Below are 18,191 nucleotides of genomic sequence, written 5' to 3'. Positions count from 1 at the left end.
ATGCAGGGGATCCAGGGAGGCTCTGCATATTATCACTGCCCTGAGCACTGGCTCCACAGCTCCCACTGGCTCGAAACTGTGAGGGCAGGAGGCACACATGTCATGCAGAGCTGCCTGGACACAATTGCACCTAAAATCTGGATGTGGTGGCTGCTCCCAGGAGCTGTGTGAAGTCAGCGTGCCTGCCTTAGCTCTGCTGCACCACTGACCAGAAGCCGCTTGAGGTAAATACAGCCGGGCTGGAGCCCATACCTTGAATTTTCTCCCATGCCCAAATCACCTGTCTTTGGTTGGAACTCTTTGCCAAACCCCACACCCTAATTCCCCTCCCACACCTAATCTCTCTCCTGCAGCCCACATCCCCTTCCCCTCCCAGTCCTGAGTCTGCTCTCACACTCGAAACCCCTTGGCACCAGTCTAGAACTCAAATCCGTCATCACTGGACACTCCCCAGAACCCACACCTCTAGCTGGAGCCTTCACCCATCCCAATCCCATGCTCCAGCCTGGAGTCATCCTGGACCCTTCATTGCTGCCCCCCCTCCCCAGCCCATACCCTCACCCTCTTCCAGACCCTGACCTCCTGCCGCAGACATGTGAAAGTGAGTGAGCTTGGATGTGAGCAAGTGACGGAGGGAGGGTGTTGGAGTGAGTGGGGAGCATGGATTTGGAGAAGGGGTGTGGCAAGGGGCAGGGCAAGGGGTGTTTTTTTGTGCAATTAGGCAGTCGACCACCCTAGAGACCAAGCAGAACTCTATTCATTCTTGTGAGTCATCAATAGATTTATTTATGAAGTTCCATTTAGACACACCTGTGCAAACCTAATGAGAGCAATTTTTTTGCATCTGTATTACTGAGGATATAAATTGAAGACAATGGCAGTAGAGGGCTGTACTGCTGTAATTGAGGGTATAATTTTGCCTAAAACACCCTTTATTGTTAGTGATGCTGCATGAAAAGGAAAATACTCCACGTTGCTTTGCCAGCCCTGCAGATTGAGCTGTGAATTAGAAAAATGTATTTTTTACTTGAAAACTGAATACAGTTAGATTTCAAAATCATGTGGAGGCAATAAATATAGAGCCCTATAATGTCATTTATAAAGCACACATACATGAAAGTCTGCCCTGTTGTACTGAGAATGAACCCTCAAACTGCACATTATTTAGAAGGGACAAAAATTGAAATAATCTAAAATGTATTCTTGGGAAGGAAAGAGAGAGAGAGAAAGAGAGAGAGAAGAGGCTAATATGTTAATGATTAGTTCATTTGAAACTATTTAAAAAAATCTTCTCCCAGATTACAAAAAACGAATGGCCATATCCAAAGAAAATTCTGAAAACATTTGGGGGCAAACGATGAAGATGATTTTTTATCAGTACAATTTTTCTTCTGTTTTGGCTAACAAGCTCAGTTTTACTTTCTAAGCAGTATAACCTGTGTAATCTTGGAAGCAAGACTGCAAAAATCTCATTTCATTAAAACACAAGGAAGCAGATACTTTGCCTTTTAATGGAGGTCTGATTGTAACTTGCTTTGCAAATTCTGCAACTATTGCTTCACAAGACACTAATGATATAAACATCTAACATCTTTGTAAACCAAAATGATAATTACCAAATTCGGACTACTCTTGTGATTTAATTAAGATTAAAATATTTAGAGTGTTATTTTATTCATACTGACACTTATTTTTTTTAAAACATGTAAGTTACAAGTGAGAAACCTAAAGCAATACAAGGAAAATACCTTTTCTACTTAATTGCCTCTAGGGTTTATATCAGAAGAAGATTTGCTTGCTTATAGTTAATAGAAGTGTATGCCTTTTTTGAAAAGAGACAAGAAATCCATATTTTTCAGATAAATAAGAGAGGCAAAGTAACAAAAATGCTTTATTAATTTTCATTAGAAAAGAATACAGAAAGAAGACTGTAATAATAAATTTAGTTATATAAGAATGACTCTCAATCACAGAAGTTTTCCACAAAAATAATATATTCAAGACAGAAAGATATACGAAGATTGACATAACTTAGATAGCAAAGCAATATATGGGATGTTAGCACAATTATGAACATTGTCATGAGTACTTTTTCTGCCCTCGGAGCTATAATCCCTTGTCTTGTTTTCAGAATAGGAAAAGAAGAAAATGTATACGTTGAGAAAAACATGTCAATAGAAAAAGAATTATTTACTTGCTTGCTCATCATTCAGATCTATTATTGAGTGTGGGAGTAAAAAAAACCTGGACCATGGGCTAATGGGAAAACCTACTTTGGCTTCATTCTAAATTTAGGTATCCATCACATGAATTTGGTAATTCACAGGTCGGGCTTGTTTTGTTGGTCTTTTACTGTATAAACTAATTAGTTTCGTGTTTCATGTACAGTGTTATATTGAATAGAAAATAAAAAAGTATAAACAATTTAAACATTTAACACTGATGTAAAAGTGAATCAACCTGTTATAAACTAATTTCCTTACTTGTCAAGCTATATGGGTGAAGTATGAAGAAATAAAAAGCAAACATGGCAATCAACATGGTGACATACTAAACCATTTCCCAACAATTTTCATTAGCTCTACAACTATACCATTTTCTATTCTCATGGCCCCATCTTAGTTGATGATTTTTCACAATGTATTTCATGGCTTCCATCCCTACATGAGACTTTATTACTATCACATAGGAATAAAAAGCCATAAAACACTAGAGTGAATTTATCTTGATCAGATGCAATACTTATTTTCTTCACATGATTTCACAACCATTTCAAAACTAACCAATAATTTCATGCTACATTACTGAACATTTTAAACTACATTTCAATGACAAGAGACACACTGAAATTGTCACATCACAAATTAACAGAACTTTAGCCTTTAAAGACATTCCTACCTACAAAGATCAGGAAACAAATCACAACACACAACCAATTAAGTCACTGAGGAAGACAGGACACCACAGAAAAATACCACTTCCACATACATTTGTAAACACAGAAGGAAGACAAGAGACAAGAGAAGCACTGGCACAAATCAAAACTATGAGAAACACTACCAGAATCCTTTTTAAAAAGACCTTTCCCACAGTAGCTTCCTGGCTTAACCAACACAAGGATGGTCTTTCCATTGTCAAAGAATTTGGAAACCAGTACATGGAATCACCAAGACATCTGAGCTTAATTGGGAAAAAAGCAAAATTCTACATTATGGCACAATCACAGGGCCAGTAATGTGGCAAACTGATCTTTAGAATGTCTATATCCTGCCTATGTTTCCAATGCTCATATTTCTACTGATCAAATATGGAATAAGACAAATTATAATGTAGAGTCTGAGCCAGACTCTGATTTTCTAGGCCTTGCACTGAATACCATTAGTTATTAATGTAATTACTATTCATCTTCTGATTATCTTATTGCTACTATTACTACTAATTGGCCAAGTTGAAATAAGTCTCTAGGGTCATAGAAATGTCAATACAGTAATTTAACTGCCTTTCATGGCCTTTTGAAAATAATTTTGCTTGTACACTTACAAGCATACTAAACAATATCCAAAGTATCTAAAGAGGCTCAGAGTATATACTTTAACTATAATATTTTATATTAACCCAATTAAAGTTACACAAATATTTATTTTTATTTACAGTTGTCATTAGATCTAAAAATTAACACTTATTTACATACACCTATCCTTGCTGCCTATCAAATCCTATTTCTTGGATAGTACAATGTGGCTAGAACAGGAAAAAGTAGGAAATCATTAAATGAAAGGAAGTGCATAAATAAATTCAATTATCATGCATAAAACATGCAAATGATTTAAAGACTGCATATGAAACTCGATTTTATATTCATTAATCTCAGGTTGCACTTTTGAGGGAGAGAGAGAGATGCTAATTGGGTCCAGATTAATGCACTCCCAAACCTTCCCATTTGTTTTAAGGTGAGGGTTAAACGAGATGTATTGAAATAAACATGGCTGCTCATCTCCCTATCTTTCTCTCTTCTGTTAGAGAGAGTGAGACCTAACCAACCTATTGCAGGTTTTCCAGGATGGTGAGAGTCCTGCCTTTCTGTGGCTCAACATAAATGCATCTATCATACCTAGCCACAGCTCTCTAGTGCCAATGTTGTTCCAAAAAACATAATATTGTGCTGAAAAGGAGTACAAGAATAAAGTTTAATAATCTTCTTTGGAGAGTAAGGAAGGAAGGACTTGTGTCTAAGTTAGGAGAGGGCAAGGATAGTACCTAACTGTGATTAAATGTTTTCAGTTGTGTGCAGTTGCTTTAAAAAAAGATTAATTCTAAGTTGGCATGGTGATAGGTGGCTCAGTTATGTGGCAAACATGGAATCCTGAGTAGACCTGAGTGGTTTTGTTTTGCTCACCCAGCCTGCAAAAACTAGACACATAACAAAGGTAATACTCATAGCTAAAATTGTCTCTTAGTTCATGAGACAAATTTCTCTTCTTGCTTCCCCTCCCCCAGCAGAATCTACTTTGGAAAGAACATCCTGTGTGTGTGTTTTTTTGTTTTTCCTTTTCTCCCTTTCTAGTGTAAGGTATTGTTTTTCTCAGCTGTATACACTGATTGGCTGACAGTCTACTGAGAAAGGCAAGAGGTAAAGGGACAGATTCAATGGGGTAAAAGCAGCAACTTGAAATGAAAAGAGAAAGAGAAGCTGTGTACCTGGGGCTGATTCTGAAGGAAGGAAGGAAGGAAGGAAGGAAGGAAGGAAGGAAGAACGAACGAACTTGGGAATGCTTGGCCTAGAATCATATATCAGAGGAAGGACCCACTATGATTGTATAACAGAGGAATGTAAAAGTAAAGCCAACAAAAAGAGATCACACTAATTTCATACCGAAACTGATTAATCTGGATCATAGGCCCAAAGGGGAAAGGCTAGTATGTTGTCAATTAATTATTTTTTCTCTCTTTTACTTTATATGTATTGAAAATTAAGATTTTAGGGGGGATGGTATAAAAATAATTTCTTCAAGTTCCTTTCAGCTGCCTTTTTTAAAATCTATCCTTCCAGACTTTAAAAATTACAGGGAGAAGACAACAAAAATACATATACAAAGACTTGAACATATAGTCACATAGATGCTTTCAGACACACACACTTTTAATAACTCTCACACACACTGATAACCATTTTATTAAAATTAATTTTGCATGATTGCACATGTCAATTAGTTGTAATAAATAACAACAAGGACGCTGATATTCTGTCTACATCATGATAAATTCTCAGTGAGCTATTTAGTTAGGAAATATGCTTATGATATTCCTTTCTCCTAAAAGAGAAAATGATTATACAGTAACTAAACCCTAAGTAAGAGCTAAAGATATTCACCTCATGAAGCCATTTCTCAACTAGCCCCTTGGCACTTGCTGGAATTATTCGCAGCACGAGCTCTACTTTTTCATTTTCTGCTGACTCCATGTGAGTAATTTCTTTCTCATGATTAAAAGTGAGCTTGGCAATTCCTTCAAAGCATTTCTTTAGGTGTGGTTGGTCTCGGAGTGGATCCTTTGTCTCAGAAAGGATTTCTAAGCGCTCATCGTTGCACAGAAAGAAAAAAACCTAAAGGTGATAAAAAATGAACTTTATAGATATTTATATAAACACATTTTGTACCAATGCCTATAGCCAACAGATGAAATGGACTGTTTACCTTATAAAGAATAGTCTTTTCTTCTCCAAATAATCATTCAGGCCTTTCTGAATGTCATCCAAAAGCGATTCTGCCTCCTTCAACTTATCCAGCATCTGGGGCTGTGAGATAACCCTCATGCCATTGGCCTCCTTCACTGACTCCTTCATTATTAGCCTCCTGGTGGGTGAGATAGAATACAGTGAATGTAATAACCATACTTCACACAACAGGCTCTCTCTCTCTTTTAAATTGAAAATCCCCTTATTACAAAACAAGGGGTGTTCTTTTTCTTCTACCTTTAAGTAGGACTGCCACATTCATTGCTTTTTACAAAAACGCAGCTGCTTTTTAAGCTACAGATAAATAGAATCTGCTAGGCGGTAATTCCACTCAGTCTGAATGCATTATTTTCTAAGACACTTTGGTGAGGGACATTTTATTATAAACTGGAATGAACAAGGAAAGTCCTTTTCTCATCTAATTATGACTGTGCTTTGTTCTGTACAATTAACCTACAATGCCAGATTGATCTGCTACTTTTTGCTTCAGCCAGTTCAATAAATCAACATGTTTTTTTCTGGGGAAATTACAGAGCTAATTATTAAGACTTCAGGGACTAATGATAAAAATAGAAATAACATAAGACAATAGAGAATGCTGTATCAACAACAAAGCCAGACAACACATCAGTCTTTTGCTGTGCACAAAGCGATCTCATGCTTTTGCATCATTGATTAATATACAGGGATGCTATTTGAACTCACAGAAATTTCTTTTTAATCAAATATTGATCTGCTATGGATATTCTTCTCTGGACTGAAGAAAAAAGGTCAAATTGAAATGAATTATTTTGCATATATGTATTACTGTCCATCATTTTACCTGTGCCACTGTCACATTTCAATAATATAAATCAGAAATGAAAAAATAAAATCAGCTGTGCTAATATATAAAAATAGCTAAAAATTAAGACTAGTTACATTGCTTAATAATAATATATTGATATAACTTTGGATTTATAATAAAGAATGGCTTGGTTTTGAGTGCAAAGTTTGCTATTTCGAAATAATTCCCTTAAGTAGGCCATGACTTAAGGCTCCTGAAGCCTAACTGATCCAGAATGTCTTACTTTGACAAATTAAAAATATATAACTGCCTTTCAATTGCACAAAAATAAATTCTTCTCGAGTACTGGCAATAAATCAAAGCTGCTGGTACATAAACGCCTGCAATAAATGAAATGTACAGATTTAGACATCATGCAACAGACACTCAACAACTGATAAAAAGTGATTAACTGTGTGAAAACGAATGCAAAATCCTTTCTACCTATTCAAGTTTCTTTTAAATACTTATGAGGCTGAAAACTATGAATGATGGGAAAAGCCCAAAGACTCCTCAGAACTGTACCTGTACATGGTTTTAAATATAAAAATAAGCTTGATAGCACACATGTGCAATAAAAGAAATCTCATAGTGTGACAGTCTTAAAATCTTATATGCGCTCAAAACAGAACCACTCTAATTTAAAATGTTATGAGAGGGGCCATAATAAATGACTGATATGTTGCCTACATTTTTCAAAGTTTATACTGCAAGAAGATATATGAATATAGCCAACAGTGGTGTTCTTACTTTGAGATTTTAAAGCTTTCTACTGCTACAAGGCATTTCTTAGAGTTCTGATATTCTTGGCAAGCAATGAGTCCTTTAAGTTGCTTGTCTCAGTACAGCAGGAAAATCTAATGCTGTAGTACCAAGAGAAGCCTAATTTGCTCAGAATAAAGAATAGCAAAGCCTTTCCATGAAAAAATAAACTTAAGTGTATTATAGAAGCTTCAAAGCTGTGAGAATAAACAAACACATCAACATAAATATCAATTTAGCTGACTGCACTCAGCAAATATTATCTTAAATGAAGAAGACATTCAGCTATATATTTTTTCTTTTTTTAAGTTCCAGGTTAGTACCAATTAGCTTAGGGTGGTAAAATACATAGTGGCTACGTCTACACTGGCCCCTTTTCCGGAAGGGGCATGTAAATTTCATGAGTCGTCGTAGGGAAATCCGCGGGGGATTTAAATATCCCCCGCGGCATTTAAATAAAAATGTCCGCCGCTTTTTTCCGGCTTTTAAAAAAGCCGGAAAAGAGCGTCTAGACTGGCCCCGATCCTCCGGAAAGTAAGAATAAGAGCCTCCGGAAAAGGGCACTTTTTCCGGAGGATCGGGGCCAGTCTAGACGCTCTTTTCCAGCTTTTTTAAAAGCCGGAAAAAAGCGGCGGACATTTTTATTTAAATGCCGCGGGGGATATTTAAATCCCCCGCGGATTTCCCTACGACGACTCGTGAAATTTACATGCCCCTTCCGGAAAAGGGGCCAGTGTAGACGTAGCCCCTAGGGGTGTGTGTGTGTGTGTGTGTGTGTGTGTGTGTGAGATATATATATATATATATATATATATATATATATATATATATATATATGCTATCTTTGTTGCAAGGATACTCATCCCAGAGTCTAGATTTGGATTAGATAAACAATTCAGAGAAAAGAAAAAATAAGATGTGGCTGTGTAAACTTGTCTCCGTATGAAATAATTTTTGGACTGTTCACCTACCCAGCCTTCTTTTCTTGGACTGGAAATAAGGCCATAAAGCGATTACCATGGGGGCTATTGTTTTGTTTAAACTACTTACAAAATCTAAGAGTCAGTGTGAGTGGATTATTCTTACCATGGTTTATGATTATTTTTCAGAGTAATTTAGAAATATGGCTGTCCTACAGATTAATGTATACCCCCCATATATCTCTAACATTGCCAACATAAATAGTATGAAAACAACTTGATTAAAAATAAGACATAAAACCTCCATTTTTTTACAGAGATCCCCACTAAGCTATAGAGAATGAACTGGTTAGGCTATCCTCTACACTAGTCCAACACTAAGCACTCTTTAGTAAATACTGACAGATGTACTCATTAAGTGTTAGTTTTTAGGTATTGTCCACAGTTTACTAGAGTCCATTTTGAGACCATTAAAATATATTATAGGACATAAAACCATAATAAGATTTGACTTGCAGTTGTAATGGTGAAATAGTCTCTCTCGTTCTCTTTTGACATGGACAGAGACTGAGTATTCATATTTCACTATTGCAAAAAGGTGCCATGTCAAGAGAGGCATTAAAACACAATGTATTATTAATTATGTATATGAAGGCATGCCCGAGGGACAACTCAGAATGAAGTCCCACTGTGGCTATGTCTAGATTGCAGGCTTCTTTTGGAAAAAGCTTTTCAGGAAGAGACCTTTTGGAAAAACTTCTTCTGAAAGAAAGCGTCCAGAGAGCAAAAGCACATCAAAAAAGCGATTTGCTTTTTTGAAAGATAGAGTCCACACTGAATCTTGCATTTAAACTGTGATTACTATGGACCGAGTATCAGAGGGGTAGCTGTGTTAGACTAACAGAAGTGTTGGAGCAAGCTCCAACACTTCTGTTAGTCTATAAGGTGCCACAGGACTCCTCACCACTTATGGATGGAGTGGCCACCAGGGCACCTGTGCTTTTTCCTCTTTTCTCTTCTTTCAAAAGGACTCCCTCTTCCCCATCCACACCCACCTTTTTCCAAAAGAGCTCTTTCAGAAAAAGGCTTCTTCCTCGTAGAAAGTGGTTTACCAATGTCAGAAAAATCGCTCTGTTCTTTCGATTTTTTTCAGCTGTTTCTCCAAAAAATCTCTACAGTGTAGACATACCCACATGTGTAAGGCACTGTACAAACACAGAACAATAGACTGTCCCCATCCCAAAGAGCTTACTATCTAAATAGACAGGACACAGAATGGGAAAGAACACACAAGGAGAAAGAACTATGTAATGGCATCAAAAGATCTGTTATAGCACAGAAAAGTTTAGGGCAAGTGTTTTTGTTGTTTAATTTAAAAACAAATGTAATGTGAAATGATTTAGAAAAATTATGTACCTTGAAATAAAACTTTTCCTTATAGTGACTTAAAAGGTTTAAAGAAAAAATATGATTTAATATTCTTATTTTTCTAAGTTGTCTTGTTTGCAAAATAGGGAAGTAGATGAAACAATTGAACATAGAAAATATTTTCTTACAAATAAAGAATGATTTTATAACTCTACTTTACTCTTCTGTATTGCCTTCCAACAAAGGCTCTCAAACCACTTTAAAAATATTAAAGTAGTAAGCCTCTCTACATCCCTTTGAGGCATGAGAGCACTGTAGTAATAAAAAAATAGTAATAGTAATAGCAATGGTGATGGTGGTAATAACTATATACATCAGCAAAAGGCATTATTATTATCCCTGTTTTTACTGATGGAGATACTATGGAAGAGTAATGTATTAAAGGAGTAAATATACTAAAGAGTAAATGTTTTAAAGGAGATCACACAACCACAGCATGCTTGACCTATATACAAAACACAGATTTCCAAATTCCTTATCCTGTACTATATTTAGTAGGTCATGTTTCCCTTCACTTCAGAAAAAAATCATCAAGATCTTCTAAAGCAGAGGCTCTCAATCCATTGTACCCCTTTCAGGAGTCTGATTTGTCTTGTGTGCCCCCAATTTCACCTCGCTTACAAAATTAAACATAACATTCCAGGGGAGCTGACAGGATCTTCAGGCCCCTTGGCAGTGTGGGGAAAGGGAGGGCTCAGCTCCACATACACAAAAGGGGTGGGGCATCAGATAGAAGTGGCCCGAACGATGCCTCCACAGTTCACCCATCCCCCCACCAGCCCTCAGAGCTGGCCAGATAGAGCACCGCGGGACTCTAGTGTACACCACCTGGCATTCTGGCAGTGATTATGAAGGGGCCTGGGCAGGAGCATACTGGCAATCAAAATAGGCCCAGGAAATGGGTTGAGCATGGCCCTCCCCATGATGTCACCCCTGCGTGCCCCTCAAGTCCAGCCCCCTGCATCATGTCCGGCATGCGACACAGGCGGCGGGTCAGACTCTGCGTGCCGCATACAGCGCAGACACGGAGGCACACGGCGTGCGGACACAATGTCCCACCAGACAACGGCCCACCGGGAAATTCCCGGTATCCCGCTGGGCCAGTCCGCCCCTGGGCCTGGGCTCCCTTTGGTCCCCTCCCTTCTTCCCTCCCGATTGGCAGGCCTGTAAAATACAAAAGTGTCACAGCACATTCTTACTGAAAACATTTTCTCATTTTTATTATATAATTAAAAAAAACAGAATATAAATATTATACTTACATTTCAGTGCATAGTATCTAGAGTAATATAAACAAGTCACTCTATGAAAATTTAGTTTGTCTTGACTTCAGTAGGGCTTTTTATGTAGCCTGTTGTAAAATTAGGAAACTCTCTAGATGAGGTGATGTACTCCTCTGTGAGACTTCTGTATTCCCTCTAGGGGTTTACTATTCCTAGTTGAGAACCACTCCTAGCTATATTTATATTCAAGAGAAATTCAGTCATGGCTGAAAAGAGGTAATTGTTTTAGACTGATCAATTAATGATCAAGCCAAGCCAATTAAGACCTACTGAGCCCAATTCTTCATATCCAGTTGTGTAAAAAGCAGCTCCGGAAACAGAGAATGTGGAAAGGGAATTAGACCCTAAGTAGATAAGAACAACAAACTTACCAGTTCCTATTGACAATTTCATAGTGCTTTCCTTTTATTGATATTTGGTAACATGCGTCTTATGAACAAGAAAATGGGTTCTCAGCATCACCAGGGTCTTTTGAAGTTGCAGCCAGAATTCCATAAGCTCCTGCAGTAGTTACACTGGAGACAATAAACATGACATTTCATTTATTGTAAGCAATGCATGTGTTCCCTTACTACATCCAATAAATGCCAGGTATACCACATATTAAAAATAAAGTGAGCTGTTATCAGATATAAAATCACTCAACGCCACTATGTTCTTACAAAGTCAAAAGAAAATGATCTCAACTTCTGTTATCTGCTCTGCTTTGGGAAGCACAATGAAGAACGGGCCAGCACAGCTGCCTGTTTGTGAGTCTCACTTGGATGATTCGCTTACTTGCCGGATGACTGTGTCTATTGCATTTGGGCTCACATAATAAAAACTAAAGTGAAATCAATTTAACACAAAGAACTTTGTGCTATCTTCCCCACCCCCCTTTTTAATATTCTACACCGTGCAAGTAGCACAGCAAAGTTTTAAAAGTTTTATATAATGAAAGTTACTGAAGCATAAATCACATAGGGTGGTGAAAACTGAGATGTAGCATGGAAATGAAATCTAAAAGCTAATTAAATTCAACAAGAGCCTCTCAAAAGGCAACATACCAGCTTAGCCTCCCATGCTAATATTTCGTTTTTGAAGGGTGCAATAAATGGAGGGCCTTTCATGGTTGTAGTTTTCACAATGTGATCCTGCAGCAGAACCTGAGAGGGGAGAAAAAAAGATTAGATGCATGGATTACAGTACTGAATGGATGCCAAGGCAAAGATAAAAAGAATAGATAAGTTAGGGCTTCTCAGGAGCTAAATTTGAAGCCAACCAGCAAAACGGATTGAACCTTATTACCTCTAGTCACTGAGAAATTCCCCAGACAGTTGGATGTAATTTGAAAAGGTCAGAAAAAAATATCGTGCACAGTATTACGGCTTCATGGTTTAAGGGTGTACATTTGTGAGATGCCTGCTCTAATCATTTTTATTGACTTGGCATAGAGAGATAGACTGACATGCAAGGACTCAAGACAGATGAATCAGCTAGGACCTACCATTCTTTCCTATTCCAGTTTTAGGTAACTTTTTAGTTTGAACCATTTCTGCTTGCCCTTTGCTTTATTGACAGAATTGCCTTATTTCGCAGAAGAGAGAATGCATATCTCTTATGGAAAATCTGATATATATTTTTAAATTTGACCTGGGGGGGGAGGGGGTTCACTGAACTCCCTATTAATCAGAAATATATAACTGAAGTCCAGTAACTAATAGGATTTGCTGGACACTTTCAGGTACTTTTTTTTTAATTTAATGGAACAGCCTTCACTGCAAAGGATTATAACAATGACCTGGCTGCAACATATTCATACTACGAGCATTGTTATCAATATAGCTGTTTTGCAAGAAACAATCAAAAGACTTAATTCTTTGGTTTAGCGTACCCAGGATGCTTGTAATCAATATGAACATTTGCTAACATTACACAGCCTATTTTTCATGGAATTAAAACGACAGGCAATAGAACACCACCAAAGGGGTATTATGCACCCAAAGCCTGAAAATGTTTTAATTAACGTTAGACTTTCTTTCACTAAGAAGTCATTCTTCTTCCAGTCATAACACAAACAACACTATTCACTGTGCATTCGCTTTGCATCATCTGCAGAGAAATTTTTAACAGGCATTAAAGTACGCCTGTGAGAGTTCATCTACTGCATTATGTTTGAGGAACCTTCTTAAAGGCTCACTAAAACTGTTTCACTTTGATAGGGAAGATATTTCCATATGGCCATATTCTTCCTCCGTAAGCCCAAAACATTCAGTACAAGAAAAAAAATTGCAATTGAGAGTAGCATACATCTTCAGACATACAAAGTATTACATCTTTGAAGCAAGTCAGAAAGGATTAGTTGTAGCAAGGAATGAAAAGCACTGTGAATTGTTCTGCTAATGGAAGTTGATACTCTCAATTGAACTGGGGCTGTGGAAAAGATATACATGAGCTCCTAAACACCACACTTTCTCCAATCATTTAGGAAGCTTCAAAGAAAGACAAACACTTGCATATACTGGAGGAAACAAATCACATACTAGGGTTTAAAACAACTTAATTGGATTCCTCTAATTCAGCCTCAAAACTTAAATTAGTATTTTATTAGCTGTCTGCGGTTGTCTCCTGGGTCTCTGGAATACAGTGAGAATCTAATACTTTAATGGGAGAGAAGTGTGAAGGCATGGGAGCCCCCCCCCCCCCAACATTCTTTATAGGTTACATACCAACCACATTTTGATTTTGCTAAAAAAGGACTAGAACAGAAATTAAGATCTGGTTACTCCCTTGCTTTGAGCTCAGCCAACAGAGCTCACCTGTTCTACAAACTTCTCCATGGGCAAAATCCTGCAAGCTGAAAATGAGGAATATTTAGATATAAATATAATATACAATATAAGGTGCCAAGTCTCATTTTTTTAAAGAGACTGTCCTGTCTACATATTTTGATGCCATATGCTGGCTGTCCCTGCTCAGTTCCATCTTCCATGCCTTGTTCTCGCCTACTACTTCTGCTTCCTGTACATTAGTTTTGCCACCTCCAATGAGCATCTAAGTGTTATAGTAGCTGCGAAGAAGAACCACTCCTAGAGCAATTCAGTGCACTATATGTACTAAATAAGCCAATGTCATTAAAAGAGGGTCCGTCTCACTATTTTTAGGATTATTTGTTTTGAGACGTTTGATTGACAATGGAGTACTTATCTTTGGACTTCAGCAGGAGTGAGTTGTGCTATTCATTTATCATTTTGTTCTTTCCTTTTGGAGCATTACTCAGAAGGTGGGGTAGGGTAATTACTCTTATTCCTAAAAGACACTGTTATGGGGATTGGCACTGATTCCTATTTCTCCTGTTTCCATGGGTATTTGGGACAAGATAGTCCTAGGACACTTTCAGTACACTGACAGTACCCAGCTATCTCTTTCACAAGTGAGCGTGCCAGACACTGGGGCTACGTCTAGACTGGCCACAAATTCCGGAAAAGGGATGCAAATCAGGTAAGTCAGCATAGGGAAATCCACGGGGGATTTAAATATCCCCCGCGGATTTAAATAAACATGTCTGCCGCTTTTTTTCCAGCTTGGGGAAAAGTAGGAATAAGAGATCCTCCGGAAAAGGGCTTTTTCTGGAGGATCGCGCCAGTCTAGACGCTTTTTTTCCGGCTTTTCCCCAAGCTGGAAAAAAAGCGGCGGACATGTATATTTAAATCCGCGGGGGATATTTAAATCCCCCGCGGCTTTCCCTATGCTGACTTACCTGATTTGCATCCCTTTTCCAGAATTTGTGGCCAGTCTAGACGTAGCCTGGGAGAGAGAGGGGCGTGAATGGGAGCCATTTTCCTGAATCTTGATCCAGATAAGACTGAAGTGATGCCTTCTATCTAGGTTTTTAAGTATTTACTCATCACCATTGTCATTGAGTTTTCCCATGCTGCAATAAGCAACCAGAAGAAATGATGAGGGTAACACTGTGCCTGCCATTTATGATTCATACTATCATCCCAGGGCTGGAAATTGAACTACAAAAAAATTCAAACCGGAAATAAGATGTGACTCTTTAACAGTGGGATTAATCCATCACTATTCCTAATTACCAAATTGTGCGGAAGATTTTCAATTAGTTTGAGTCTTTAAATCAGAGGGGAAAGTAAGGTGGTGCTCTCTGGTGCACTGCTCCCACAAGAACTGGCTGAGGGTGCCATGCTAAGCAGCAGGCAGATGGAAGGGGCAGAATGAGGTTGTACCCCCACACTGGCTCTAGCCCTAAGCCACTGCAGAGTGTCCTTTGGGGAAGGTGATGGGCTGAGGCACCCCATTCCTACAGACTCTGCTTGTTGCTCCCCTTCCATCACTGTCAGAGAGTGAGAGAACAGCTCACAGTGGCCCCACGTTCCTCTCCCTCGTGGCCAATGCAGGAGGGGAGCAACATCTGGAGTATTGCATCCAATTCTGGGCCCCTCATTACAGAAAGGACATGGATGCATTGGAGAGGGTCCAGTGGAGGGCAACCAAAATGATTAGGGGGGCTGAAGCATTTCACTTATGAGGAGAGGTTGTGGGATTTGGGCTCGAGAAGAGTGAGGGGGGATTTGATAGCAGTCTTCAACTACCTGAAGGGAGGTTCTAAAGAGGATGGAGAGAGGCTGTTCTCAATAGTGACAGATGTCAGAACAAGGAGCAATGGTCTCAAGTTTCAGTGGGGGAGGTCCAGGTTGGATATTAGGAAAAACTATTTAACTAGGAGGGTGGTGAAGCACTGGAATGGGTGACCTAGGGAGGTGGCGGAATCTCCAACCCTAGAGGTTTTTAAGTCTCGGCTTGACAAAGCCCTGGCTGGGTTGATTCAATTGCGGTTAGTTCTGCTTTGGTGAGGGGATTGGACTCGATGACCTCTTGAGGTTTCTTCCAGCCCTAGGAGTCTATGATTCTGTGACTGTGTGTTTTCTTCTCACTTCCTGATAGTGATGGAAGGGGAAGAACAAGCAACAAGCAGCATTGATAGAAATGGAGAAGGGGCTTCAGTCCCTAAAGAGTGTGCTTGAACCCCCCCCCATACTCTCTCCACTCCCAACCCTCTGTCCTGAGTCCCCCAGACCTCAGACCTCTGCCCTGATTCCTGCATCTTCCCACACCCCAAGCCTCTTACCTGAAGCTCCACCCCCACCCCAGACTCTTGGTCTGAGTACTGCACCTCCCACACTCCAACACTCTGTCCTAAGCCCAGCACTCCACCCCACACTTAAATTTCTTACAGATGCTGTCATACTCCACCCAACGTCCTGCCCTGAGCACACCCCCCCAGGGGACAATACAACAGAACATCTAAAGAAATGTAAGTTACTTTCACACCTGGCTTAAATAAAGATAGAATATCTTCATTTTTAAAAGGTATTCTCTCTTTCCAGTGCAGAAATCATACTGGTTCCTTCTGGATTTAAAACTGTGAATTAGGGAGCAAAGTTCGATCCCTGTCTTCTGCCAGATGATTAGTTAGGATCAGTGGTCAGGCAGGCTTTTCCCACCTGTCAGGCCAGGAGAGTGCAACCATTTTTTCAGTGTACACCTGTTCTACTGTGCTCTGAGACTTTGTCTCCTAAAGCCTGGATTACTGCAACGTGCTCTGCCTGGCAGTTCACTTTAAATCAATCTATAAACTTGCCAGTCTGCATTGGCCAATTACTTGTTTTCAGACAGCAATTAAGGCATTGGTTTTAACCTATAAAGTCTTAAATGGCTTGGGACCTTCCTATTTAAAACACTGCTTCTGTCCTTGGGGTCAGTTGGATCCATCTTGATTATAACTTCCTCAAATAGGGGCCTGTGGCTTGGAATCAGCTTCCCAAACAGCTCCAGTCTAGCCCTGCATGGTTTACTTGCATGGCTCCTTATAAAGAATATCTACTTACTTTGCATGGAGGGGAGTGGGCTGAGGGTTATGTGCAATGTTCCCTCTAATCTTTTCTGTTCATATATGAATTTTTTCCATCCATGTGCGGAATACATTTTTTTATGTGCACAGAGCAATGTGTTGAATGTGCACTGCCAGTAGAAACAAAAAACTAGCTGTGGGCACTCTGCTAATTAGTAGGGCAGCATTATAATTTCTCCTCAGCACTGCACAAGGACACAGCTTATAGAGAACACTGGTCATGTGTGGGTCAAGAATCTTTGCTGGGGGTTAGCTCTGATAACCAGAGTTAGCTGATAGGTACTAGTTTTATTAATTGTCTCTTGTTAAAATTGTATAGATGGAAATAAATAAATGTAAACCCCCCTCAAAGTGAAATATTTATTCAAATATTCATCACCATCACCACCACCAAACTGTTCTATTTTAAAAATCACTCTCTAAGAAACACATCTTTTTGAATCCCTTATTATTGTGTATTTCTGAGAGCTGAGTGCTCTGAAAAAAGTAATCATTCATTTGTTAGTTGTAATGTTTATGTTTTAAATAGCAATTCGCTCTTAAAAATAAATTATATCTTCCTAAAGACAGATAATAAAAGTAGTTAGAAAAAGCTGGTGGACTTATTGTGTATAAAAATTTCATTTTACCAAAGCTCTCATGTGAGCACTGATTCAGCTCAGGCATTGATATCATTAGAATTAACTTTCAACAAATTAGGTTTGGGAACAATGAAATGCAATTAAAATATTGTATGTGCTTCATTGGGAGCTGATAATGTTTCATGCATGTTTAGAGAGAAAAAAATGAGAGAAACCTCTCTCCTCTGGTCATTAAAGAAGCTAATTAAAGCTCTTCTAACAAGGTAAAATAAGATTTTGTACATAGTTTCTTCAGCATTTCAATTTAAGATTTAAATGCTTTTATATGCATACCACAGCTGTTAGAACAAGAATTCCAGTCTCCATGTAAGATGAAAAACTAAAATAAACACCTTTCCAATCGATTTTCATTTTGTTAAGGATTTTCTCCAAAGTACATTCTTTACTGGCTTGGGAGCTAAAATGATTTAAATCTTCCAAAATACTTTTCAAGGGCAACCTCAAAAACTTTCTCCAGAGAAGATCCTTCCTGGAGGGCAATGTTGAATCCAACCTAAGTAGCACAAATTGAAACGATAAAATTGAAACAGTAACTTTTTAGCAGCAAAACAATTGCAACTCTCTACACTCTAAAAAATAGTTACCGCCAAATACTATGGACAGAGAAAAAGAATCAGAGATTTACTGCTTTGCACTAAAAGCAGAGACATCCAAATATGTAAGACCAGAAAAAAAGACTAGCTAAG

The 18,191-nt window shown here is 38.6% G+C and overlaps 1 long non-coding RNA gene across 3 annotated transcripts in view; it reads right to left on the bottom strand.

The window, feature by feature from the left end:
- Positions 1-1,877: 1,877 nt before the first annotated feature.
- LOC102452623 (uncharacterized) overlaps positions 1,878-18,191 on the bottom strand; it is a 139,612-nt gene continuing 123,298 nt past the window's right edge. For all 3 annotated transcript variants that reach the window (XR_001367901.3, XR_001367904.3, XR_012905267.1), the window contains 4 exons: positions 12,000-12,098; positions 11,325-11,468; positions 5,694-5,852; positions 1,878-5,602 (listed from right to left, as the gene is read on the bottom strand). This is a non-coding gene — a long non-coding RNA (uncharacterized LOC102452623). The remainder of the gene's footprint in view (positions 5,603-5,693; positions 5,853-11,324; positions 11,469-11,999; positions 12,099-18,191) is intronic.

The sequence above is a fragment of the Pelodiscus sinensis genome, chromosome 1, assembly GCF_049634645.1.
Source record: "Pelodiscus sinensis isolate JC-2024 chromosome 1, ASM4963464v1, whole genome shotgun sequence".
Lineage (NCBI taxonomy): Eukaryota > Metazoa > Chordata > Testudines > Trionychidae > Pelodiscus > Pelodiscus sinensis.
The sequence above is the reverse complement of the archived record's forward strand: the minus strand, read 5'-3'. Positions and strand labels throughout refer to the sequence as shown.